This window comes from Tiliqua scincoides, chromosome 4 (assembly GCF_035046505.1).
Source record: "Tiliqua scincoides isolate rTilSci1 chromosome 4, rTilSci1.hap2, whole genome shotgun sequence".
Classification (NCBI taxonomy): Eukaryota; Metazoa; Chordata; class Lepidosauria; order Squamata; family Scincidae; genus Tiliqua; species Tiliqua scincoides.
This window is the reverse complement of record NC_089824.1, coordinates 141,570,363-141,597,130: the sequence shown is the minus strand read 5'-3', so window position 1 is coordinate 141,597,130 and position 26,768 is coordinate 141,570,363. Positions and strand designations below refer to the sequence as shown.

General features: G+C 45.1%; 1 protein-coding gene across 7 annotated transcripts in view; it reads left to right on the top strand.

The window, feature by feature from the left end:
* The window catches only part of ADGRL2 (adhesion G protein-coupled receptor L2), a 660,835-nt gene that overhangs the window by 395,421 nt on the left and 238,646 nt on the right, over positions 1-26,768 (top strand). For 2 of the 7 annotated variants that reach the window (XM_066626599.1, XM_066626601.1), the window contains exon 1: positions 24,661-25,686. The exons of the other annotated variants lie outside the window; for them this stretch is intronic. The gene's annotated coding sequence lies outside the window, so the exon portion shown is untranslated. Of the gene's footprint in view, positions 1-24,660; positions 25,687-26,768 lie in introns of those variants that run through there. 7 annotated transcript variants of the gene reach the window in all.

Here is a 26,768-nt window from a genome sequence, read left to right as displayed (position 1 = left end):
AGTGGTGTAGAATGACTTAAATGCATGATCTAAAAGCATCCCCAGGCTGCAAAACCGCTCCATCAAAGGGAGTTGAATCCATTCTGGAACAGGCTTAACACCACTTTCTTGGTCCAGTAGACTCTAGCAAACTACCTTCATCTTGTTTAAGTTTACTATCTCTTATCCAGTCCAGACACTCTTAACACATCTATCAACTCATCTAAACGAAGTGAGAAGAGAGACAGAGTTAAGTGTTGCCAGAAAGCAAAAAGCCTTCGAGCCATCTTCTGTGTGCTTGTTTGAGAATCCCCATATTCTTCCTCTATACCTTACTAATGTATTGGAAAGTGTCTAGAAGAGTCATGCAATTCTCATCAAAAATGAGCATAAAAGGTCAGGGGATGGACAAATTAATGAAGAATAGGTCTATCAGGGACTAGAGTCAGAGGTAATATGAATAGGAGCTTGCAAAAGCCACAGCAGCAAAAATCTGCATGTGAAGTTCCTGGAAATGCCTGGTGGAAAGCAGGATGTTAGATTGATGTATGGTTTGGTCCAGTAAGAATATTCTTATTTTCTTGGGATGCTCATAAAAGCCCTGTGCTGAATTTTGAGCCGTTCTCTAACAACAGAGAACTTTTAGATAGCAAACACTCCTGTTATATCTGGCATGCATCTTTTTTGACCCATGCACCTATATCCAGTGCAGCTAAGGAGGCAGCTGGAGGTCTCCTCAGAGTAAGGAGATATATTTCCCCTTACCCTGGGTAAAGCCTCAGACACCCGTATGGGGCTTCTCACTGACACAAATCTGGGAAGCCCCGTATAGGGCTGCCAGGTCCTGTAAGGGGGTTTGGATGCAGTGTGCACTGCCGCCGATTCCACCCTCCTCCTGGGCCCAAGCCTACCCTTGTTCTGCCCTTCCAAAAATGCCCCCTCCCTACTTCCAACATGCCTTCCTACCACCCTTTCCCAGTCCCCATGCCTCACCTATGCCAGCTGGTGCTGGGGTAGGATTGGTGCAGACAGACTAGCGAGGCTGTTGGGTTGCTGCTGCCGGCTTGTGAGTAGCCAGAAACTTGCCTTATGGCATGTTTGCAACACTCTGAGCCATTGCAGGGGTGGCTTTGCTGGCTCAACAGAGACTTAGGATTGCTCTGTGAGACAAACGCAGCCCACAGGTATGTATAGCAGCCTATCAGGTGTATAACAAATCTCACTGTTTTACCATCTGCCTCTGATTGCATAAACTGGGACAGTGAGGACTTGTTATCAAACATGTGCCAGGCCAGCACACATGGCGGATGGACTGCATTTAGCTTGGTAGGCCACCAGTTGAACCGACACAATTACACAAGTTATGTGTGTGTCTGTATGTGAGAGAAAGAGAATATGCATATGATTAAATGTTTATTAAAACTGAAATCCTCTCCTTTTAATGATACTTAATTGTATATAATTAAAATGTGAGAGGATTAGGGAAATTAATAAACATTTCATCAGAGCTTAAGCAAAATCAAAAGATCATGTTATAGAACAATTGGGGTGTTTTTTTAAATGTAATATATTTATTAGACTTTACTGTCTGACAGACTTTTTGAAAACTTAAAAGGGCCAGTCTATCATTTGTTGTGTGTCCATTTATAATTAAATTCTGAAAATATTATTTGATCTGAAAAGTTAAATCCTCAAAGTATTCCACTGACTAGGCCTTATTCCATTCTGTAATGCTTATGGTGTCAGACCAGGCTGTCAGAATCAAAATCCCCTCGAAGTACATCTGATTCAGACTAGAATATAAAGCATATAATCGCTATATTGCTGTCATTTTTAGGATTAACCTATTTTGTAGGTTGAAAGGCCCAAATCCTAACCAACTTCCCAGTTCTGACACAGCTGTGCCAATGGGGCTTGTGCTGCATCCTGCAATTGGGAGGCAGTCAGGGAGGCCTCCTCAAGATAAGAGAATGTTTGTTCCCTTACCTTGGAGCTGCGTTGCCCTTACCTCAGTGCTGGAAAGTTGGTTAGGATTGTGCCCTAAGGGCTCAATCTTACTTTCTGCTAGCCTATAGCATGCAGCACAGCTGATGGAACATTTGCTGCATTCTACAATGGGAGGGGGGGGCCACAGATGGCCCAGGAACAGTAAGTAAAGATATTTGTCACTTACCTGCCTGAATGCTGCCTGGCCTCCAATGGGTCTCTGAAGATTTATGCCAGCTATTTAGCTGCTGTAAATCCAAAGAGACGGCCAGTCCAATCCTGTGCTTCCCCAACGCCCAGGGCTGCAGCAATGCCGAAATGGCTACCGCTGCATCCTATGGGCCTGGGATGCAGTGCCGGGGCTACTAGGGGTAAGGGAGCTTACGCTTACGTTCCCTTACCCTGTGTAATGACCAGGCAGCCCCAATGGGTCTACTCAGATCTGCGCCCTCTGTTGGGCGGGTGCAGGTTCAAAGAGACCCCTGTCGTGTCTCCCAGGCCTGGAGGGGTGCTAGGATATGGCAGCAGGACCTGCTATCATTTCCGTCTCCTCCTGACCCACAAAAGGCTCCGTCAGAGCCTGGGCTGCCTACTTCGTTCCCCCTTTTCTTTTCCAAGGGGGAATGAAGGAAGCAGCCCCGCAGAAGTAACTGCAATGACGATTACGTCATTGCAATTACTTCTGGGTCAAGGGCGGGGAGTGGCAAAGCCAGGAAAGCAGGAAAGCCCAGGAACGCCTCTGTCTACAGTCAGTGTAGACCAGCAACGTTAAGTGTTTTTCTTTACACGGCACTGACCTCTATGGTCTTCGCCTCTTGTGATGTCACTTCCAGCTTCTGGGAGGCTTGTCCAGATTCTGTGGCTCTGTTTCTAGGACAACTGTCTCTATAGTAGCAAATCGTGTGTTCCTCTTCCTCTGCTGGCAGAGGGAAAGGGTCAGACAATTCACTACTATAGACAGTTGCCCTAAAACAGAGTCGCAGGACCCAGATTGGTTTTCAGCTATTTTCAACCACTGTGCTCCACTCCCGTGGCACACCTGCGGACCTTTCATGGCACACTAAAGTGCCATAGCACACTGGTTGAAAAATGTTGGTGTAGATGATACTAGTACTGGTAGCAGTACTAGGTGGACCTATGGCCTGAAGTTACAAGGAGGCTGCTTCATCGGTCATAGGCACACGTTTCCCTTGTCTATCAGAGGATGCCATTTTCACTGCAACAACATAACATTGAAGCAGCAGTATTTGAGCAAACTGATCAGCTTGGCACATTAACACACACACTTAACACAATGCAAATGTAGCTTTTCTTGTTTTACACAAGCCCAATATTTAACATGTATCACTTTAAAAGTCCATGATGCTCAGTTTAAGTTTCCCCGCTCCTCCCCCGTCTTTTAATAAAACTTGCTGGACATTTTTAGCTAGCTTTTGGCATTATTTCAGATAGATTCCAGTGCAATGCAACTGGTTTACTTTATCTGTAAAATAAGGAAATAGTGACAAAAATGTATAAAATACAGCACTTGTGTTTATAAAAGAAACATTCATAGAGGAAGAAACATTTTCTAACTTTTCTTATTACCCCAGCGAGAACTGCATCTTTAATCAAACAAAATGCAATGGCTTTCTAATTTTGTTTAAAGTGTTGCAGTACTTACACAAGCCAGATCAAGTTATTGTAAATCTAGAGCAAATTAGAATCATTGGTCTCTGTTGATGCATTCAAGGGTACTATGTAAATCATAAATTTAATGGCATTCTAAGACACACATCTGTTTCCATTTTGAAGAAGTTAATAATATAACTACAGAATATTTAAACATGACTTTCATCATCTAGACTATAGGAAAAAACAGAGATTGTGCAATGTTGTACATTGTTGTTAGTTGCATTGCACCCAAAATATGCCGACAGACTGCGTGTCTCAGTGGTTAGCAACAGTCTACCATGTGATTTTTCTTACTGTCTAGTTCCGTGCTGTGAATTGCTTGTTCAAGAAACCTTTGCTTAAGAAAAAACTGTGTGCCATTTCTAACTGGACCTCAAGACGCCTATGGCACTCTATATTTTTAGTAAGAAGCATGTTGTGTATGATAGATTGGAAGAAAATGTTAAAGATTTCTGAATACCTGTATATAAATAACAACAACAACAACAACAACAACAACAACTCCTTGGTATTTATATACCGCCTTTCTGGTCATCAGATTACTCCTCTGACTTTATTCAAGGCGGTTTACATAGGCAGGCATTTCTAAATCCCTCAAGGGGATTTTTACAATTATAAACGGTTCTCTCTTTCAAGAACCAACAACATATTTCAGATGGATCTTCCGGGTCTGATCTCACTTCTGGCCTCCAGTGCCTCCCACACAGGCTGACAGCAGCTCCCACATGGAGGGCAGCCAAGACGCTTCTTCGCTCAGAGCAGATGGAATAACTCGGCTCAGCTTGTCAGCTGCTTCAAGGTCTTGCCGTTCAGGGAGCTACCGGTGTTCTCCAACTGGCGACCTTCTGATGTTATCTTTGGGCTAACGGAGGCTCTACCCTCTAGACCAGACATCCTGCCCATAAATGCTGTCATAACAGAAATAAAACACAGCAATGGTCCTATCCTACCTGTGTGTGAGGGTCATTGGCATGTCACTCTCTCTGCTATTCTGTGGAGCTCTGCCACTGGTGTGAGGCCCAGAAGGACCCTGGCCTGTAGATCCAAGTAGCAGCAGCATCCACAGGATCCAGAACTTGAAACAGGTGCAGGGGAGTGTGGGGTGGTTAAATTGGGTCCAAGGAGGGGGGCTGGGATTGGTGGTGATGGCAGATCTGTGCCAGCAAAATGGTGGTCAGAGTAGACCTGACCAGAGACTTCGCAGACTGCCCCCCACCATTGGATGGGGGCCCCCCACCATAGGATGCAGCCATTGCCATCTCAGCAAATAGGATTGGGTTCTATGTTATTTACATATTAATAATATGTTTATTGGTATGTCTTAAATATCTCTTTGGATCTTTGCGACAATTTGTGGCCTTCCTCCAGTGCAGAAAGCACCATAGGGATCAAATATTACAGATTCTATTCTAGAATTGAAGCCTATAGCAGGAAGATTGGGCTGGTTATTCAAATGAATATAACTTAACTTATGCTCCTTTGCTTTAACATGCTATGCAATAAAAGACTTGGTGTCATTGTTTCTGGCAGCAAGATAAACCACTGTGTGATGGCAGATTTCTAATGATTAATGCTACAGTAAACTCGGAACAGAATTGCAGCAAAGTGCCAAGGTTAAAGCATGTTGCAAATTAATTTGAATGCCCATGAAAACACTAACGGCCAATATTTTGATAGTTCACAAAGAATAATCTGATTTCTACAGAAACTGCTGTGATGGTAGGAAAAGAGAGGGATGTAAACTAGGGGAGGGCAAAGATCATTCTTTTACTGTTTACATATTCATTTTCACTGATACTGTGAAGGTGTGAATTACTATAAAAATGTGTTTTCTTCGTACCATATTTAGTGCATTGTTATGCCTCAAAGATATAAATATACATCACAGAGAAATATTGACCGTTGGATCAGGATATACTTTGGAAAATACATACTCTCCTATGTTCAGGTACTTTACATGCAGTCCATCTTCAGTAACTGTTTACTGTACTAAGTTCCTGCGGATTCACTTAGAGTAGGAACACAGTTGTTACTGTTGTGTCATCCATTGCTTGTTCTCGGCTATCTGCTCTTGTGGCCATTCTGAAGTTATCTGTGTCAATTTTCAAGCTACCTGTGGAGCCATTCTGTATCTGCAGCAACCATTTTGAAGCTATCCCTGCCATTCTGAAGCTATCCACAGCCATTCTAAACCTATCTGCAGCCATTCTAAAGCTATTCTTCAGAATGGGACACTCCAAGTACTCCCAGTACTTGGGGCCAAGTACTGGTAGTTCCCCAGAATGCCTTGCAGCAGTCAGTTGCACCCCAAAATGCTTTGCAGTGCCACAGGTGGCTTGGGCTGCAAATTTTGGAACTGCTGAATCTTCAAAGGTATGCTTTTTTTTACTGTAATTTGTTTTTATTCTTTTACACTCTTGTTAGCTCCCTTGAGGCCATCCAGCGGAAGGGAGAACAGAAATGAATATGACAGCAGGCAATCTTTTTGTACACTATATAGAGTATAGCAGTGGTTCTCAAACTTTTAGCACTGGGACCCACTTTTTAGAATGAGAATTTGTTGGAACCCACTGGTAGTGACAGCATCAATCAGGAAAATTTTAATCAAACCTAGGCTGCAATCCAACCTACATGTACCCAGGAGTAAGCCCCATCAACGATCATTGTTAAAAGCATATACAGAGTAGTCTTTAAAAGTACTGGTCTCTAACATTTCCCCAAATGCAGTCACATACCATGTAGCATCAAGTATAATATATTAAAAATAAAATCCTAAAATTAACGGGGATTTATATGAACTTGGTTCACAACCTGACCCACAGTTTAAGAAACACTGGTGTATAGCATAGAAGGCCCATGGAACCTAACCCAATTAATCCCATAGGATTAATGATTCAGTATCTGCTGGGTTTTTTCAGGAAACTAACCCCCACGGATAAGGAGGATTCCAACAGCGCCCTGGGCCGACACAAGTCCTTCCGCTGGACCAAGGCAGTCGCGAAAGTGCTTTAAATCACTTTCACGCTGACTTAAGAGGGGGGAGGCTAGTGCATGGAACTGTGCTGGCCTCCAGAGGCTGACGTGGGACCTGTTCAGCTGGCCTAATGGATGAGTCCACCCTGGCCAACCTCAGCCGGCGCAGGGGTCAGGGGTGTGGAGAGGGTGGGACAGAGGTGTTTCAGGGCAGGGAAGGGTGGATGGGCCCGTGGGCAGGTGGGAGGTAAGTGGGTGGTGGGGCCAGGATCCAGCACTTATGAGATCCTGGGGAACCTAACCCCGTTTCTGGGCAGTCCGGGTCAGCTCTGGACTGCTTGAATCTGTGCTACCTCTTTAGGTGGCACAAATCTGAGTACCTCCATTGAGGCTGCTGCAGCACAACATGGTGTAAGGGAAAATGATTTCCCTTGCCCTGGGCTGTGCCGATTTCATCCCCAATCCTGCCTTGGATGCTGGCCAGGCCTGCCAGCCTGCCTGCTCCAGGGCAGGTTAGGATTGGGCTGTGGCTACTAACTTATACATGTGTTGTATCATCAGTTGAGAATGTTTCCATGCAGCATTCACATAACTACCCACCTAGAGAGCGCCCCTTAGTAGCTGTTTCAGGCTTGAAATTTCCTTCCCTAGGATGCCTTCTAAACCCTGAGCCTGAGCATCTTTCAGAAACTTTGCTTGGATTAGCAATGACTAATGACCAAATGCTACACCAGCATGATTGTTCTATAACAGTTTGTATTATGGTAGGCATTTTGTCCATTACTTTTCTAAAAAAATATACAGGTTTTATTGTCTGCTCCCAAATCTCAGAAATGCTATATGATAAAATTATGCATAGGAATATCTTCTCTCTCATATACTTTTCCCATTCTTCTTTTTAATGTTATTTGGAGTATCAGACTACAAATGGCTGTACAATTCTTACAGTGGAAATTTTAAATAGCATCTTAATGAATTATTTAATGTAAGTATATAATTAGAACTAGTACTGGGCGGGTGATTGATGGTCTTTGCAACAGTAGCGTGGCATTGATATCCCTCTTTTGACTGCTGCTTTCGGAAAGGCGTGACCGTGCTTTCAATCAGACTGGAGCAGCATTTGTCACAAACAAAAAGATTTGAAAGTAAATGCTTATTTAAGGGAGAAAAAAGGAGATACAATATATTTGACCTCCCATACATTACTGCTATTTATATCCCTCTGCTTATAGGTATTTATAATGTAGGGGAGAAAACAGTACAGAGGGCTTTACAGGCAGTTTTGGTGAAACAGCACTTTCAAGTGCTGGTCTTGCTCCAGGGACTTTGACAGAAGCATGGTAAAATGTCAACTAGAAACTGTTTTGTTTCACAGAAGGAATCGGGTCTCATTCCCTATTGGAATGTATGAGGTACTGACTATAGAACATGTTGTGTTGAGGTGAACAAAACATTGGGCTTGAACTGAGGAGAACCACATTCCAATCTTACAACACACACTTTTGGGACTTGTTGCAATGGTGTCAGGGTAACTGGATTGGGGTTGGGCCCATGCCCATCAGAGGCCTCACCTAGCTGGACTGCTGCCCCCCTCCCAAACTGGCCACAGGTCCTTCCTAATTAGCCATTAGAGAGGATAGCAGGAGCCATTGCCTGGCAACACTGCAGTCTGCCACATCTTTTAGTTTTACAGGCTTGATTCCTCGGTGATCTGCTCTTTTACTCTTTTAATCTGACTACTGTTTTTATGGCCCTGTAGTGTGTTTTTAAATGTTTTTATCTGTTTGTATTAATGTTTTTTAAATTCTATTGTTTTTAATATGTTGTTAGCCGCCCTGGGTCCCGTTAGGGAGAAGGGCGGGATAAAAATAAAGTTTTATTATTATTATTATTATTAGGTTGGAAGGGTTGGTTGGAAGGCTCTAGTGCAAGACTTTCCCCCAGGGCATTAGCACTGAGATGTGTACACAACAATATATTTACCCTTTGGGTCAGATTTACCTGTTCCCTTCTCTGCCACACTTAATGGCACCCAGGATCAGCAGTTTCACTTTGTGAAACAGCTGGCAATTGTTACAAAAGTCTATTGTTAACAAAAGCTATTGTTGAAGAATGCCCATATTATTTAAGTGCCAGTGCAGACACAATGGGGCCATCATTCATGTGTCTGCCCTGTTCACATGTAAAATGGGATGGATGAAGGATCTTACTTTAATAGTAAAAAGAGTGTATAAAAGAGAGGTGTTAAATCTTCTCTTCTCCAGCAGAATCTCCATGGCCTTCCAGCGGAATCCATGGCCTTCCAGTGGAATCTCCAGGTCCTTGACATCTGAGAAGCTCCTCCCTCTCAGGCAGGCAGGTCTGGTTACAAAGTCTTCCTGATGGGAGGGGCTCCCTCGATTCCCCAGACTGACCTTGCCTCTGGGCAAGGTAGGTTGGGTTTTTTCTTGGTCAACTTACCTGACCTTCAAAACTGTTTTTTTTCTGGGGCTTTGCCCCCTTCTTTACTTTTAAACAAGTTGTGAGGAAAAGGACTGCAGCCGTCCTGCCTGAGCTCCCCTGACTGCTGTCCTTGTTGGGGCAGAAAATGGGGTTGCTTCTCGCCCCTCAAGCAGCCGGACAACTGTAGGGATCATGCTTCCCCCTGTTTTTGGGACAGCATTTTAGCCTGGCTGCAGGGTGATTCTTGGCCATGCTTCCCTGACTGCGCCCTTGTTGGGGCAGAAAATGGGGTTGCTTCTCACCCTTCAAGGAGCCGGACAACTATAGGGCTCATGCTTCCCCCTAGTTTTGGACAGCATTGGAGCCTGGCTGCAGGGAAGCCCTAACACAGAGTGGATGACACCATCACGCAGCCTAAGAAATTTGGCGCCCAGCCTGTCCCACGCTCCAAGCTTCTCCTTTTCTCCACAGCATTTGCTGAGGAGTGCCTTAAGGACTCCATTTTGTGAGTCATGGTTCCCTCATGGCTTCCAGGGACGCAACAACATGCCTGAAATCTCTGCTTAAGTGTACGCAGGGTCAAGTTCCCTTTCCCCAGAGCATTGGGGGAAGTGCTGGTTCGACTCGAGATCAGCCTGAGAGAGGCATTGACCAACCCCCCTCTAGTGACCAGGGCCCCTTTGTGGAACTTAGGTCTAGTTCTCAAGGCATTAACACAGCCTCCTTTCAGGCCTATGGCTACTTGTCCTTTTCCCCAGAAAACCTCCCTTTTTTAGTGGGAATAACACCATCTAGATGGGTGTCTGCATTGACATTTTTTTCTGTAGCTAGGACTTGTGTCTGTTTCAGAACAGAGTGGTTCTTCTCTCTGGTTAATTCTGTGTTTACCAGATCCTGTCTGTCTTTCCAAACCTTTCAACCTAGAGAGTGGGATTGGCACATTTTGGATGTGTGCTGGACAGGGAGTATATCTCCAGATAAATAAAAAATATAAATATACAGTATTTGTATACCGCCTTTCTTGGTCTTTATTCAAGACTTTATTCAAGGCGGTTTACACAGGCAGGCTTATTAAATCCACGCAGGGATTTTTACAAATTGAAAGAAGGTTGTTTCTTTCAAGAACCACCACATTCAAGGTGTTACACTCCGATCTGGTTTAACATTCTGGCCTCCATCCTCCCACGCTCCGAGCAGATGGAACAGCTCAGCTGCAGCTTGCCAGCTGCTTCAAGGTCGCACGGTGCCGGTGGCCTCGAACTGGCGACCTTGTGGATGTTAATCTTCAGGCAAATGGAGGCTCTACCCTCTAGACCAGACCTCCTGCCCTTCAGTCTCTACTCTACCTTCAGTCATATGAAAGCTGTTTTTTTGCTGCACAAGGCAAACAGAGATTTAAAGTTTCACCATCCACCATCTCCATTGCATCTGTAAGGGATGCAATAGTTGAAGCCTACAGGGCTCATGGAAGGGAGCCGCCTCAGGGCGTAGTTTCTCATTCACTAAGGGCTACTGCTACCTCTAGCATTCAGAGCATTTTTTGTCTTTGGAGATGGTTTGTAGAGCAGCCACCTGCAGCTCCCCCCCCCCATATGTTCATTAAGCACTACTAGGCAGATGCCTATGCTTCCAGGGACTCAGCCTTTGCCAGATGCATGCTGTAGAGCATAGTTTCGGATGCTTCAGGCAGCTTCCACCCTTGAGGAGGCACGGCTTGGGTATTTCCCAGATGTCAAGGACTGACCCTGTCATGGAGATTCCACCGGACAAAGGGGAGATTTGAGCTTACCTGTGAATTCCCCTTCTCGGTTTTCTCCATGGCAGGGTCAGTCTGCCCACCCTCACAGCCTGAAGCATATGAAAAAAAGACAGCAAGCACAAAACAATGGGGTGGTAGAAGGTAAGGACGAAACATCCCTGACAGGTCCTTATTAGGTCCCCGAACTGGGGTACAGTGTGGTCCTACCCTTTCTTGGTTCAGAATGTTGAGATTTAGGTCATCAGAGTTCATCCAGATGGCTTTTCGACACATTGGACTTCAAGGATGGACATCTACCTGAGCAAGTCCAAGACAGAACTGATCTGGGGAGGGGCCATCGAGGCTTTTGTAGTCTGGGGAATTGAGGGAGCCCCTCCCATCAGGAAGACTTTGTAACCTGACCTGCCTGCCTGAGAGGGAGGAGCTTCCCAGATGTCAAGGACTGACCCTGCCATGGAGACCACCAAGAAGGGGAATTCACAGGTAAGCTCAAATCTCCCCTTTTCTCCTGCCCTAACCACTTCTGAGCTCTGATGCCAGAGATAAGCTAGGAATGGAGATCACTGACTGGAGCAATAAAGGTAAGGAAAAGGAGAGATAAGAATTCCAAAACCCCTGTCTCATGTACTCCTATTAATATTAAATTGATATATAAGTCCATGTATTATATGCCATACGCTAAACAAATAAAACTATTAAAGTGATGCCTTTCCCCCCGTATGGTCCTGTTATGTCTATTTGGACCCTCAGACATGCTTTTTATTGTGTGTTCTTAGAATAAAGGTTCTTCTTTAATATTAGTTAATTAAAGATATTAAACTTGATTCTGCCTAAGGAACAAGAAACATCTATGCTGACTAAAATGATCTTCATTTTCCTGAATCTATTTAAATTAAAAACATGAGCTTCTACAGCTGGGGAAGAAGAAAAAAGTCCCCCAACCATGGTTAAAGTGTTTGAAGCCCATCAATCTCTTTAACCACACAGCTAATGTGTTCCTTCTGTTTTCTTTGAATAAAATCACCAGAGTGGTTTGATGTTGATTTAACATAAAACAAATGGAAATGGGTGTTTCCTTAGCTACATGCAGAATTTATTTTTAAAAAAGGAAACAATATCCAGCGAGTATGTCCAGTATTTTGCCATTAATTAAATAATAATTTAGTTCAGGAGTCATTAAAATGGATTTGTGTATTGAACTGCATGCACGCCAAACACACAGTTGTTAGGAAATTGTATTTTACCTGTTTCACTTTTTTTAAAACAACAACGTTTCAAGATGCCTTTTCAAAGTCTGGAGAACAATCCTAAGAGCTTCCTTGGATGTCACACTGGGCCGCTCTGTCCAGTTGCTGTACTGCTCCTGGCACCTGCATTTAAGTAAACAGGGCAATTGGTGCAAGGTTCTCATGGTTCTCTGCCATGGCACTTTCTGTGATTTCTCAAAGCTTTGCAGATCACTAAAGTTTGCCATGATCCAAGCGACGATCCTGGCTCAAATGTTATATTATCATATGTTTCAAAAGCTAGGTGGTCCCCCGAGAGAGAGAAAAAAAGCAGCCAAATGTAGAATCCAAGCCAACCCTAAATTAACAGAGTTACGCAGGAGAATTTTAAAACCCACTGACAATAAAAATAATTTTGCTTTAATTAGCTATTCCCTCCAGTGTTTACAAACAAAAGCCTCTTTGCACATTGCAATAAAGGGAACAAGATTCTACAGAAAATAGCCCATTCTGTAATATATAATTATTTTATAGCCATGTCAAAGGAAAAAAAAATGTATGCAGAAGTTCATATCTGTAAGAAAGAGGGGGAAAGGTCTGCTTTTGAGACCAAGTAGTTTAGACATACAAAATTATGATGAAAGCATGGTTTCAGGATTCAGAATAAAGATTCAAGAGCAGGTCTGTGGTACATCTAAGGAAAAAAAAAACACAGCAGGATAAATTGATGAGGCAAAGGCTGGGCCAGAGGACTGAAAACAGGGAACCCTCAGCCTCTACAAACCTGACTATACAATTGTTAATCAAAGGGAAGAGCTTGAACAGAAAAGGGCAGGCAACCAAGAACTGCAGAGGAGGTGAGATGGGTTCTAGGTGTGGAGTGTATGTGAGGAGAGGGTCAAAGAAGCTTGAACATGTCAAAATCTATAACTCCTGTACCGAAGCATTGGCAAGACAGGGCTCTGGAAACCATACAAAGCATCTGAATCACCTGTTCAAGTACAGAAGACTAAGACTGGGGCCCTTGATACGTTAAAATGCTGCCTGTGAAGTCATAGAGACTAAAATATATAGCAAAAGAATAAGGAAACTTTTCCAGCATAGAGTTGGTGCCAGGTTGTACTAGTCTTGGTGCAAGGCTACGTTCTGGCCCCTGCCTCCATTGCACACTGGTACTTCCTTGAGTGGGCAGTCACCACACCTAAGAATTCCATGGGGTAAGGAGGGGTATAAAACTATAAAAACCGATGGTTACAGAGCCTTGCAGTCTTTGTTCCGTATCTGTTCTTTGCTCCTCAACCATTGCATCCTGCCTCACTGTTGGTCTGTGGAAAAATAACTCACTAGTGCTGTCTCCATTCAGGTCATCCCCATTCCAGCCTCTATTTGGCAGTCACCTTATGCCAAAATGTTTACCCATTCCTGGTTTAAAGCAATGCAGTTAACAATCCAGGCATCTTACATACTTTTTGTGGCAGACTGTAAATCTGAATTAGGATGGGAGCTTATGTGTGGTTCGCCGTGCTTCATGACAGGTTTTGGATTTGATTACTTTTTGGGCCAGTCCGTCTTGCATTTAAGGTCCTCACTTTGAAACCACTTTCAAAGTGGCCCGCGTGTTTTGTTGATAAGTCTGCTTTTATTCATAGTTTTCAGTCTGCATGTAGTCTGCATGTGTTAAATTGGTGTTCTGTGCAAACTTAAATTCTGTGCCAGAAAAACCAGTCTGGCATGCTGAAACAATGGTTAAAGACAAACTGATTTGCATTTATTTGTTTTAGTAGGCTGGACAAGGACACAGAGTACTAATGCTGTGATTTATAGAATCCCTATTCAGATCTCAGGATACTATTAACTGAGATATACTTCCAAGCTTATATTTAGGAAACATACGTCAAGGTCAAGGTGTTTGTTTCTGGTGAGTAAGAGAGGATTACAGCCGGGCAGTCCAACCCTGAGCTGCCCAGTGTGCGGGACTGCAGTGGTGCAGCAAATGGCTGCTGCTGCATCTAGCACACCCCAAGCAGCCACCGCTGCCTCCTTGGGATAAGGGGACATTCGTCTCCTTCCCCTGGGTAAAGTGAGTAGCTCCACAATGGGGCTACTCAATTCTACAATGACCTGAGGGTTGGCGTAGAATTTAGATCCTCCGTGTCAGGTGGACAGCCCAACATGGAGGTTCAGGATCCAGTGAAGCAAAGCTCCACCGGTCTTGCCTCCCTCCTGCGCCGCTCCCTCACCTGGCAAGCCTTCTCCTTGCCCTCTCCCTGCCCTTTCTCCACCTCTCCCTGCCCTGGAACGCCTCCTCCCTGCCTCCCCCACAACTCCACCTACTTCTCTGTTGTCCAGTGGTCTGCGTGACTGCAGAGTAGTGGAGCTCTGGTGCTCCACTGGTGCTAGGGCCTGCAAACGTGCCTTATGGTATGTTTGCAACAGTGCATGCTGGTGGTGAGTCAGCACACACTGAATAGGATTGGGCCCTAAGTCTTACTGAACACAGTGGGCTTACTCCTGTGTAAAATAAATAATACCATTTTCAAATACTTCTAAACATAGGAAATACAGGAAAATGCCTTATACTGTTGGACAATTGGTCCATCTAGCACAGTATTGTCGACTGGGTGGCAGTGGCTCTCCAAGGTTTCAGACACAAATCTTTCTCTGCCCTATCTTAAAGACTATCAACTTTATTTTTCTTTTACTTTTCTAAAAAGATGAAAACTATGATTCTATCCCTGCTCAATTGCATACCCAGTACTAAACTCCATGCTTGCTTGTATTGAAAAAGTCCTGAGGTATGTCTACTTCCAGGCAAATCATTTTCAATGTTTTTGTTCACAGAGCAAAAGATATAACATGTACCAAGATATTTCTCCTCCCAAAGTAGCTGCACATACTCAGCAATTTTACAGCTGAAATACAGTCTAGCAGAGGAGACAGTGTTGTGTAGCTGTAACTGGGAGTGCAATTTGACCCATTTTGTCAGATAGGTTCAATTGCCTTTTGGAAATGTGTTCTCCCCAAGAATGCAGCTGTCAGTACAATTGGCGGAAAGTGTTGTCAGGAACCCTTTCATTAGAGCCCATACACACTAAAGCACTGAAGTTGTATACAATTCCTTGAGAATCATGGCAATAATCCATAACGACTGGCCATTAGTCTTCAAGTGCCTTATCTAGTAGGTATGTGAATAGCTCCTACTAGTTGACCAGAATTGCATGTATAGCAGACATGCAGGCAAGAAGAAAATGTTACAAAACCTAGCATTAAACAGAATTGTGTTAGAGAAGAGGGGTTTTATTTTTATTTTAATAAAAGACACACATCACAATTGTCTTTGATAAAATGGCACCATGGTCTGAAATTCATTCCTTAGTTCCCAGACAGTTGGGGGAGGGGGTGCTGATGACACATAGAGAGACCACAAAGTAGCACTTTGTAAGGAAAGCATCAACAGTTTTGTCTGCAGTATATTCATTCACACCTTCTTATTCTTTGCGGGATACTATCCAGTTGGTGTTAATTCTGGTGTGAAAGTGTCAACCATTCTAAACAGTGTCATGGCAATCTCATTCTATAAATGAAATCAGAATTGATGTGGAGTACTTAGTAAGGCTACATCATTCACACAACACTGCGACTTGTGCCAGCTATCAGAAAAGAAAGACGTGTGGATCACTCCAGGATAAAGCAGGCTATTGTGTAAATGCCACCTACAAAGTGTCAACAAGGCATCTCCCATAGATGTGATGCATACTGGGGGAAAAATACAACATTAATCAGCTATAAAAATGTTTGATGATGATCATTCACTTCATACTTTTTAAACTTAAGCAATGTAACACTGAGGCTGTGCCTCTCAGCTAACTACAACGATATCTATAATTAGCATACATTTTGGACTTTCAGAAGTTACTGGCTGGCTGAGATCTGAGAAGTGCCAGCTAGCGCGTTGTGTTGCTCAAGAGTCATGTGAATTAATATGAGAGAGGAAAAAAAGAACTACAGGCTGCTTTGAGTTACCACTTAACGTAGCTCTAAGTGAAGTCCAAGAGGAACAAAATGTTAAAAGTGTGCAGCACTAAAGAGAAAAAAGTATTTATATAATAGGATACATGAATAAAGAAAAAATATATTTCAAATAAGATTATATAGCCTGGTGTGTGTTTATGTGTGTGCCCCATGATTTCAGTGGGCCTGTGTGTCAGTATCAGTATCACCCAAAGTGATATAGGTGATAAGCTCACATAAACACCATCACATAAGCTCCATCACCACAATTCTACCTTGTTCCATGCCCAATTGCTAGTTTGGTAAGAAAAAGCAGCGACATCAGACCACATTACACATTCTATGTAACATGTAATTTGATCCTTATAGTAACTGCCCTGTGTTACTATGTTACACACCTGCCCTGTGTTGGGGGTGTTGAAAGGATGCGTGAAGTGTGGTTGAGAATCTTTATAGTGATTCACTATGCAATCCTAACTGCATGCCCCTCTGGCACAGCAGTTCCTACACTTGTGGAAGGTTTTTGCAAATGTGCCCTAAGGTACATCATGACACCTGGTGAGAAAAGTAATGCCAGCAGCACATCCTGCACTGTACTGCCAGTGCTTCATTCAGACCCAGTGTTGCTGGCACATAGGTAAGGTACTGAGCAACTCAGGGATGGGAGAGGGTGGTGAGAGGGCAGAGTGGGGTGTTTCTGAGCAGAGAAGGGTGGAGCAGGAAGCTGTGCCAATGCAGGTTAGGACTGTGCAGTTAGGAATATTTCAAGTCTTACCCCCCCCCCCCCAGTTAAATAGCAATAAAATGTGTCTTCTCAGGATTGCCAGCCAGATCCAAAACTGACTCTTAGCACTATGCAACAGTGGAATGGTAAGCTGGAGCCCTGAAGGGAAGGGCCTACTGAAGTGGCTGGGAACTGCAGAACTATGTTGCATGTCCCATTTGTAATATTCCTATTACCAAAATTGTGGGAATACATAGCAAATGGCTAACTTTTAAGAATTAGAATTTCACAGGCCACTTCTTGTATGATCCCCTTAACTAGGATTTAACCAACATTAAAGCACTCAGGAGAGATCCCTGTAGTAGATTTCAACCAAAAGCACGTTGCGGTTTTGGAATTTTAGGCCACACTGATTGTGATACTTAACTCTCCCTCTGAATGCAGCATAATTTTGAAATGCTCAACTACGGCTGGATTGTGTCCTTTATTTTCAACAATCCAACTTCCAGAAGGTTATACAACTCTTTATTTGGATGGAAATCAAATTCTGAAGGAGCAATTCCTTGTAGTTGGGTAAAACCAACAGAATGCTAATGTCTGGAGTCTTTATTCAGGCAACACTTTCACTGTGAAAAAGCTTCCTCTGTCCCACCATCGGTGCATACTTTTTTTTTTTTGGCTGATAATGAACAGATAAGAAGGAATTTCTCTCCTTTCTCCTAGCAAAAGAAAAGCAAACACAATAATCCCTGTTTATTGTTGCAAGGTTTGTGACCCAGTCTTGCTCCCGTTTTCTGACTGCACCAAGGTCAGAGGCAGCCCCCCTCTATCAGTGAACTCCCTTTTTAGTCTTTTCATCTCTACCAGTACCTACTTTTAGAAAGTGGGAATATATTTTACAAAATGTGGTATATAGCCCATTGCGTAACATATAGCAAATGCATTTGATGAATCATTTTGCATGCATACACTTTGATTAAAAAATCTCTACAGGTGTAGTACTTTTGCATCCCAAAGACAAAATGCCTTTTGAGGTTCAGTATTGGCTTGAGTATTGTCTTAAAGCTATTAATGAAATTGCCCAGTTCTGTGTATAACATCATTCACTTTCATGTTCTACTATGTGCTTTGAACAATTTATATGAAGAAAGGGTCTTGCTACTTCCTCCAACATATCAGTGAGGATCGTTTGAAGGCAAGAGAGCAATTTTTACAGGGGTAATAATCAAACCAATTGCACACAGAGAATTCTTAGTGGCCTGCAGCAATTGTGCAGACTCTACCTATACTCAGTGATCTATGCTGGACATAAGGAGCTGTTTCTCTGAAAAAAAAAGTTTTAAAATGTGGGAAATGGGCATTTCCTATTAGCTTTTTAGAAACCTACATCTGACCACATCTTGCAAAGATACTTTCTTCTTTATGTTTTGTCTTCTTTCACAAGGTGAGAGAAGGGCGGGAGGCCTCAGCTCCCACCCTGTTTTCTCCTCTCCTGTTGTCCTGTCATGAGGTGTAGGCATTGTGGTTCTTCTTCTTCAATTGTCTCATCCTATTTTGGGAAATTGATGGATACAGGGACTGAGCTGTTTGTATTCTGGTTTGTTTCAGAACATTCTGGACCTATTTATAGAAGACAAAGAATTTTCAAAATTCAGAAAGCAAACTTGAAAATTATAACTATAATTATAGTTACAAAAAAATCTGAAAAATTTCAGATGCACACCCTCTGGTGTCTGCTCTGGACTTCAATCCCAGATTAATCATAAAACACCCCTGAGATAGGCTGATTCATCCGTGTAAATTCATTATAACCTTTTCTATAAAGCCCAACATTGTCAGTCATATGGCAACAATCAACACATCTTGGTTTCTGGACACTAGTAGATACCCAAGGATCACCTCCACTTGTGATACTATACAACCATAAAGAAAACTATTCTTTCCTTGAGGCGTTTGGATTAGTTCGAAGAATTTCACTTAACTAACTTTCATTATCGTTTTAAGCATGGAATGTCTCTTAATTGCTTGCTTTAAAAAACTACACTGAATGCAAACACTTTGTTATGCGGTGAAAATCCAGTTGGACAGTACTCTTAAGGAAGAATGCTCCTTTCAATTCCTTCAAATAAGTCTATTTTAGAACTGTTACTCTGTTTTTATGCAGTAAAACTCTTGTTGTGCCAACAAGCCCCAAAAGACGATTATAAGTTTGAAGGCTCACAAAGTTAAATAGCCTCCCAACTGGCTAGCATTGCAGGTTTTCCTGACTGTAGAACTAACAACCCCCTTTTTTTCTGGTGTGGACAGCATAACTCACTCATGAAGAGTGACCCTAGGGCAATTTGTGGTGGCACAACAGAGTTAATACAGGAGGATTTGCCCTGAAGAGGACATAACTCACTCCACAAGAATGACCCTAGGGCAATTAAAGGTGGCACAACAGAGCTAATACAGGAGGCTTTTAAACACCAATTTAGCCTTTTGCAGTCATTACAGCAGGAGAAAAAAGGGCATGGCCAGAAAAAAAAACCAGGAAGTGCTCATTCAGACCGGAACAAAATGTTACATTAAATGTGCAGCTGTCCTAAACTTGGGGAATGTTGTTTCATTCCCCATCCATAAGATCTGCAACAACTTCCATGTGGCCAGATACCACTGTTGCGTGCATTTCACTTCCCACAACACTGGCTGCCACCATCAGGGACAGGGAACATAGAACACTGCAATATGAAGGCTCGGATGAATGACCTTAGATGATAAAGGGAAGAACTAAATACTCTTTTCTTCTCCTTTTCTTTTTTTGCAGCAGTAGCAAATAGGGGAAAAAGGGAAGCACAAAAAAAAAAATGCCAGAGAAGCAAAACAAAACTGTAAACTAGCACCAAAGCAATATTGGTTCAAATACACAGTACCTCCTAAAGTATTTCAACAAATCTCTTCCTTACAGGCAAGTGTAAGTATTAACATATGCAGGATAAAATAAACATATGAAAAACACAATTCTGTGAGACTTCAGCCACTCTGGCGCCTCACTGTGTCTGATCTTTACAAAGGCCCTCTCTAACAAGGGTCTTTTGCACATTTGTCCTAATGAATTTAGGCCCTGGAATATGAAGGCTATAGATCATACAGTCGTGTAGCTAGAGGGAGTGCAGCACACTAAGTTTTGCATGGTGCCTCACTGCAGCATGTAAGTAGCCCCTCCCCCTCCTCTTCGGAGCTATTCTGGGCCACTAGAGCAAATACTAGCTCTGGCCTGCGAGAGCGAGAGGGACTGCTTGCATGCTGTGATAAGATGCAAAACTCAGTGTTTTGCACCCCCTTTAGCTATGCTACTGAGATCATGCATACAGAACCTATATGTATAAGGAATGTACATAGGTTTCTGTTCAGGCAGGATTTTGAACAAAGGAAGGTCAGTTATGGCGAACCCATTCCCACACATATAGAGATCCACCTCTACAAATACAGCCTTAGAAAGTGTGTTCAATAATGTTCATAATAGCATTATTAAACCAGGGGAAGCATAATCATCAGCCTCTCAGTGAACAGTGAGGAAGAACATCTTTATGGTAGAAACTGTTGGGCAGTGAAACTGGCTGCTTTGAGACGTGCTAGACCCTCCATTTTTGGAAGTCTTTAAGCAGAGACTGGATAGCCATCTATTGGGGGTGTTGTAATTGTGGTCAGCCTACATCGGCAGGGGGCTGGACTAAGTTGTCTTGGTCCTTTCCAACTCTATGACTGTGGGGGAAGCCCCTCCTTCATCTTCCAAGTTCCATGTGCCCAGAGAGAAAAGAAGAGAGCCAAGGCTTGGGAACCATTGGTCTGAGACAACTCTGTTTTGCCTTTTGTAATGCCGTTAAATTAATATTGTAAAAAATGTAAATAGCCTTAAATAGCTGGGAAGAAAGGCAGTATATAAAAATAGTAAATAAATAAATGAATGCCATCAGACTGCTAAATGAAAAAGTAACATTATGAAACCCATCACAATCTCGATCTCATTTTTATCTTATCTATCTTTTACAAAGGAATATTAAACATCAGACTTATAAACAGTTTACCAAAATGCCTTACTTTTGTCCAAATGCATATGTGTGTGTATGTATGATATTAAAAAGGCTAATAATTCTGGGCTGTAATCTCCAAAAATAACCACAATAAGGGCCCAATGCTATCCAATTTTCCAGCTGCAAAATTCCAATTTGTACAATTTCCAATTGTAGCTGCAATGCTGCCCCAAGGTAAGGGAAAAGATGTTCCCATACTGTAAGGAGGCCTCTGTGACGGCCTCCCCACCACAGGATGCAGTGCATGCCCCATTGGCACGGCTGCACCGGCACTGGAAAATTGGATAGGATTGGGCCCTAATTGTCCACACTAGTCTTAATATCAGTCTGAAAACAAGAATACTTCAGTAGTAGTATCTTTGTAATGGAAATTGTGTGAACACAAAAATTCCAATAATCTGGAAGATTCACAATCCAGGTTGTGAAATCTGTGAGGTGGATCTTTATGTATTTAGTAAAAGTACTTTTATGTCACCTTTCTGATCAAATGTGAGTCACTCAAAGTGGTTTGCAACAGATCCCAACATTCTCAACAAAACAGTATGAACAGATAAAGCCCAGTATATCCCATCATAAACCAAACACAGCAGAAGAAACACACAGAAGAAACAAATCAGGCAGAAAATACCAGGGATCTAGGAAAACATACTGAGGCAACCTGTTGGTCAAGAAGCTACTAGCTCAGAAAAGTCTTCAGACTGGAATGTGTAGAGCAGTGATTTTCAACCTTTTTCATCTCACAGCACACCAGCAAGGCACTAAAATTGTCAAGGCACACCATCATTTTTTGACAATTTTTTGACAAGGCACACCGCATTGACAACAGGGGCTCGCATCCTCCAGTGGCCCTACTAACAAATGATCCTCACCCAAACTGCCATGGCACACCTACAGACTGTCCATGGCACACCAGTGTGCCATGGCATAGTGGTTGTAAATGGTTGGTCTAGGGATGGGGTTAACTAGGCTTCCCAGAGCAGGGCATTTTACAACATGGGCACAGTAACAGAGACGGCTCTGCTCCATGTTCCTTCAGAAGTTGGCAGGAAACGCAATGGGGGTTTCTCCTTCAGTGAAGCTCACAATGCATTTATCCTGGAAGCAAGCCCTATTGAACACAATGCAGTTCGCTTCTGAGTAAAAGTGCATAGGGCTGCATTGTTGGCAATCAACAAATCCATGGGGTAGGAGGCAGTTTTTTAGGAAACTTTGGTCCGAAGTCACTTAGGCTGCAATCCTATCCACATTTACCTGGAAGTAAGCCCCCTTGACGATTTACGTCTTAATAGACCTGCACAGAACTGGACTCTTAGGCCTTTAACAGTAAGCACTAGCACTTAGAGTAAGGCTGAACAAAAAACTGGCAGCCAGTGAAGACTGCATAGTGGCTTGGTATCAGCATGTATGAGACACAATTCTGCCTTGGCTTTGGTCACCAGCTTTGTAGTGGCATTCTGTATTATCTGTATTATCCGAAGTTTCCAGAGGCTGTTCCAAGGCTCTACCAAGGAGATAGAATTCAAATCTCCATTCAGCTATGAAGCTCACCGGGTGACCTTGGGTCAGTCATGCATTTATCAGCTTAATCTTCCTCACAGGGTTGCTGTTTGGAAACAACAACATGAAGATGCAGTCTCCAAATCGATAGAACAGAAATTTTCAACTGTTTTCATCTCACGGTACACTGATTAGGTGCTAAAATGATCATGGTACACCACCAGATTTTTTTTTTTTTTTTTTACAATTGACAAGGCACACGGCACTGCTTGCAAGGGGGGGGCATGTCTTTCAGTGGCTCCACTAATAAATGATGCACCCTCAAACTCCTGGGGCATACCCACTGGTCATTTGCGGCACACCAGTGTGCCACGGCACAGTGGTTGAAAATGGCTGCTGTAGGGGGTATACCCCCGTGTCTCACACCTGTGGCCAATGGTAAAGCAGTGTGGGATTGTTGCCCTCTCCCTCACCCCCTCCTTTATCTCCAGACCTATCACCCTTTATCCCATGTTCTGAGATAATGATGTTCCTGGACATAATTTGCCCTCACACACAATATGGAAAGTGTCACAAATGCTGCGAATTGTGTCAGAGTCGGAATGCACAAGTCTACCAAGCCATGTCATGTGTGGCAAACCGAGGAAAGAGAATGGTTTTAAAAGCCCTCAATTTTCAAACAAAAGAATGCTACTTCTGCTTTATGGAAAGCTTTATGGAAAGCAAATGGAAGGGAGAAAATCCTTTTGCTGAGGAGGGGGAAAGGAAATCGGGAGATTCCCCTTTGTGCACCCCTCCTCATCTCATCTCATCATGGGAAATGTGCATCCTTCTTGAGATGGTTTCCAAGCCTTGTTGATCTTGCCTTGACACGCGTGCTGCTTTCATGTGGCCTGCTGCCGCCTCCCTTGGCTGACATGGGGAACAGAGAGGAGAAGAGCAAGGAAATGTGCTACTGAGTGGCCGGCCAAGAGCAAAGCCATTGGCAAGTCCAGGGCATGAAGGAAACCGAGCTGAAGCACACATGCCCACACCCCACCCAGCCCAAGCGCCTTGAACGCATCTGGGGAGCCTTTTGTTGTGTGCCTGTGTGGGTGTGTCTCCCCCCTTCCTGTGGCTCAGCATGGCTGCAGAGTTGACTCCACGCTCCATAGCCCCACGAGAGTGGAGTGAAGGCTTCTCCGGAGGCGTGCGAAACAATCAGGAGCGTGGAGAATGGCGGCGGACGGGCGCTGGTGGCGCAATGTTGGTGCGCCTTGTCGCGCCAGAGTCCAGAGTTGAACTTTGGAGAGGCGCCCCTCCGTCTTCTCTCTTTCTCCCCCCCCCCCCATTCAGCTTGACCTTCCTCCATTTGACCAGCCACACTTGCTGCTGCTGCTGCTGCTTTGGTGGGGGGCTCCTCCCTGCCCGCCCCCCTCACCGGGACTTGCACACTGCTAGCCCAGATCGGAGGCAGCCGCGGGCAGCTTTACGCACAAAGAAGGAGAGGGGAGGGGAGAGGAAAGAAGCCAGCCAGCCAGCCAGCTAGCAGCCACTAAAGTTTGAGGGGCCTCTGAAGCCCGCTCGCTGCTGCCCCTTTGCAAGCGTGCACACGGGGAACGAACAGCCCGGCAAGGCAACGAGGCAAAGAAAAACGCCTGCGAGCCTGCAAGAGGCGCGATCGGCCAGGAAGGCCCCCCCTAGAGGGGCATCCGAGGGGGGACCCCCGAGAGATGCCATCTCTTCTCCTCCTCGCCTCGCTCCGGGGTTCCCCGAAGCTTGCAGCCCCCACTGGCTGGGGTGATCCCGCGTTCGCTGCCGCTGCTGCTTCCAGATCCACTCAAGCCAACCCCCCCGTCCTCCTCCTCCTCCTCTCTCACTCTCGCCCACCTTCTCCTTCTCCTTCTCTCCCTCTTCCCAAAGCCGTGCAGCCGCAAGCAGCTCAAATGGAGTGGAAAATGGCCAGTGGTGGCAGATCGAGCCTTTAGATTATCTGCTTCACGTTTGGTACTTAGCTGCCTCTAATCTGCTTTATTTGCCAAAGCCCCCCAGCTTGGGGGGGGGGAAGGAAAAATAAAAGAGGAGGTGGGAAGAGAAAAGGCTTTCTCCCCCTTTCTCTTTCTCTCTTTGGTCCTTTTGCTGCTGCTATACATGATAATATGTTTATATGATTAGCTGAGCCCAGGGGTGGGTAGAAGGCAGAGACAGAGAGGGGTGGAGATTGGAGGAGGTGGAGGCTGGAGGTGGCTCCAGTTCAGAGCCGATGGAGAGTCTGTGTCAGGACTTCGCAATCCCCAGTCACACACCGAGAGGTGCATGAACGAAAAGGAGCTGCCTGGCAATACAATTCCCTGGGATTTTTTTTTCCTCCTCCTCCTTTCGATCCCCCTCCTCCCTTCCCCCCCCCCCTATTGCTTTGAGTGCGACCAGCTTGGCTCCTATCTCCGCTCACGGGGCAGCAGCAGCAGCATCGAGAGAGAGAGAGAGAGAGAGAGAGAAGCAAAGAGAGCCCAGCGAAGCTGAGTAAGGGCTGGAACTGGATTATGCCCGAGGCCAGAATGTCATCCAGGGAAATGTAAACGAGATCGGAAGACGACAGAGAAAGGGGGCTCTTTTTTTGTGTTCCTCGCGTGTTTCTCCCCCTCCTCTCTGCGTTGCAATCGCAGCCCCCCTTCCTTCTTCCCACCGAACATTCAAACATTGCTGAGTTGATCGCGGCTGCTCCTAGTTGCGTAGAGAGACAGAGAGCGGACTCCAGGGCTGGTCACCTCCAGCGGGCTCTGCGCCGAGCGCTCTTTTGTTGTGGTGCTTTCCAGCGAGCCCAAAGATCACCTCGCTTCTTCTCTGCCCTCCCTCCATCTCTGGAGCTGGGGAGTGTGCGGCTTGGCTGGTTCTTGTTGAAATCTCCCTCTCTCTTTTTTTGGACGGAGCAGAGAGAGAGTGAGAGAGAGCGAGAGCATTGGGAACTGCGGGGGAAAAAATGTTGACTTAACCCCTAGCAAAGCTCCTCGGCTGGCTGGCCTTGCTTGAAGGAAAAGGAGGAGGAGGAAGAGAAGAAGCCGAGTCGCCTTGTGTACGTTTTGTCCCAGCTCAGCGAGCTGCAAAGCCGGCTGCTTTTGCCTCGGTTCTTCTTCCCCAGCCCAGCTTCTCTCGCCTCTGCCCAGTCAGGCTTTTCTTTTTTCTTTCTCCTCCTGGCTTGGGCCAGAACAGCCCCCCATACGCGCGCACACACACACACACGCGCGCGCAATCCACCTTTCCCTTGTGATCAGAAAGGGGCTGGCCCTACACCCCCCCTTTCCGGGGTGCAACCACCCCAGATGCTCCAGAGACCCTGGCCCAGCTTTGGCTGCGAACCCAAAGGTAAGAGCTCCTGCTTTTTTCCCCCTTTCCACTTGCAGTACCTGTTTGCTTACTTCGATCGCCCCCTTTTGTGAGCCATTTGCAGGCAAAGGGGCATTTGCTTACTTTGGAAGGCGGGGGGGGGGCTGCACTGTTGGGTCTCAACCCCAAACCTGGGTTGTCCCTGTGAGTGAATGTGCCTGTTCCAAGAATTCCATGAAATGTAGCAGAGATTCATGCAACTGTATGCCGTGAAATGTAGCACAGAGATTCCTGGAACTGTGTTCCACCTAGGTTTCTAATCTCCCCTCCCATGCATTCGAATTGCCTCCCCTAGGTTGAAACAACACCATAAGAACAATGCGCCCCGCGTAAATTAAAGTATGTGTGTCAAGGGGTGGGGGGCAGCGTGTGGGGGTGGTCCAGCCTCAGAACAGGCGTAGGGGAGAGAACAAGGGGGAGGGTCGCGATGGCCCCCCGCTTCCTAGATATCTGCTTCTCCTTGCTTGATCCTTGGGTTGAGGGTTAGTGCAGAAAAACCGAGGCGTGTTGGAGGGGAGGAGGGGGGTGGTGGGGAGGGGGGCGCGACACACTCTTTCCTAGACGAGGGCGAAAAAGGTGACCTGAAAACGCAGTCAGTTGTGAACCAGCACGATTCACGGGCACGGCGATCCTTCGGGCCATCGCAGCTTGGAAAGGACTGCTGTGAGCCCCGGCTGGAGGGAGAGCTTCGTTGCAGGCTGTGGGGCCCTGATCAGAGGCCGGGAGAGAGAAGAAGATTCTGGGCTTGGGGAGGTTCTCGCAGAGGCGCTGTGGGCTCGTGGGGGAGTGGGTGATCGGGGCTTGGCAAGAGGTCAGTCGCTGGGTTGTTGCAGGACACCTTTTACCTGGGGGTCTTCCCACCCTCCTCTCCCTCCCCTGCCTGCCTCCTAGACCTTCTGCCCCAGAGCCACTGGAGACACCCTTGTGCGCTCTCTGGGGGAAGCAACCAGCAGTTCAAATATTTGGGGTGGGAGGGAATGAAGGGGGTTAGGGGTCGAAGGGGAAGAGATCTGCCCGACCCGCTCAACTTTGCCCAAGTCTAACCTTTTGTCGGACAGGAC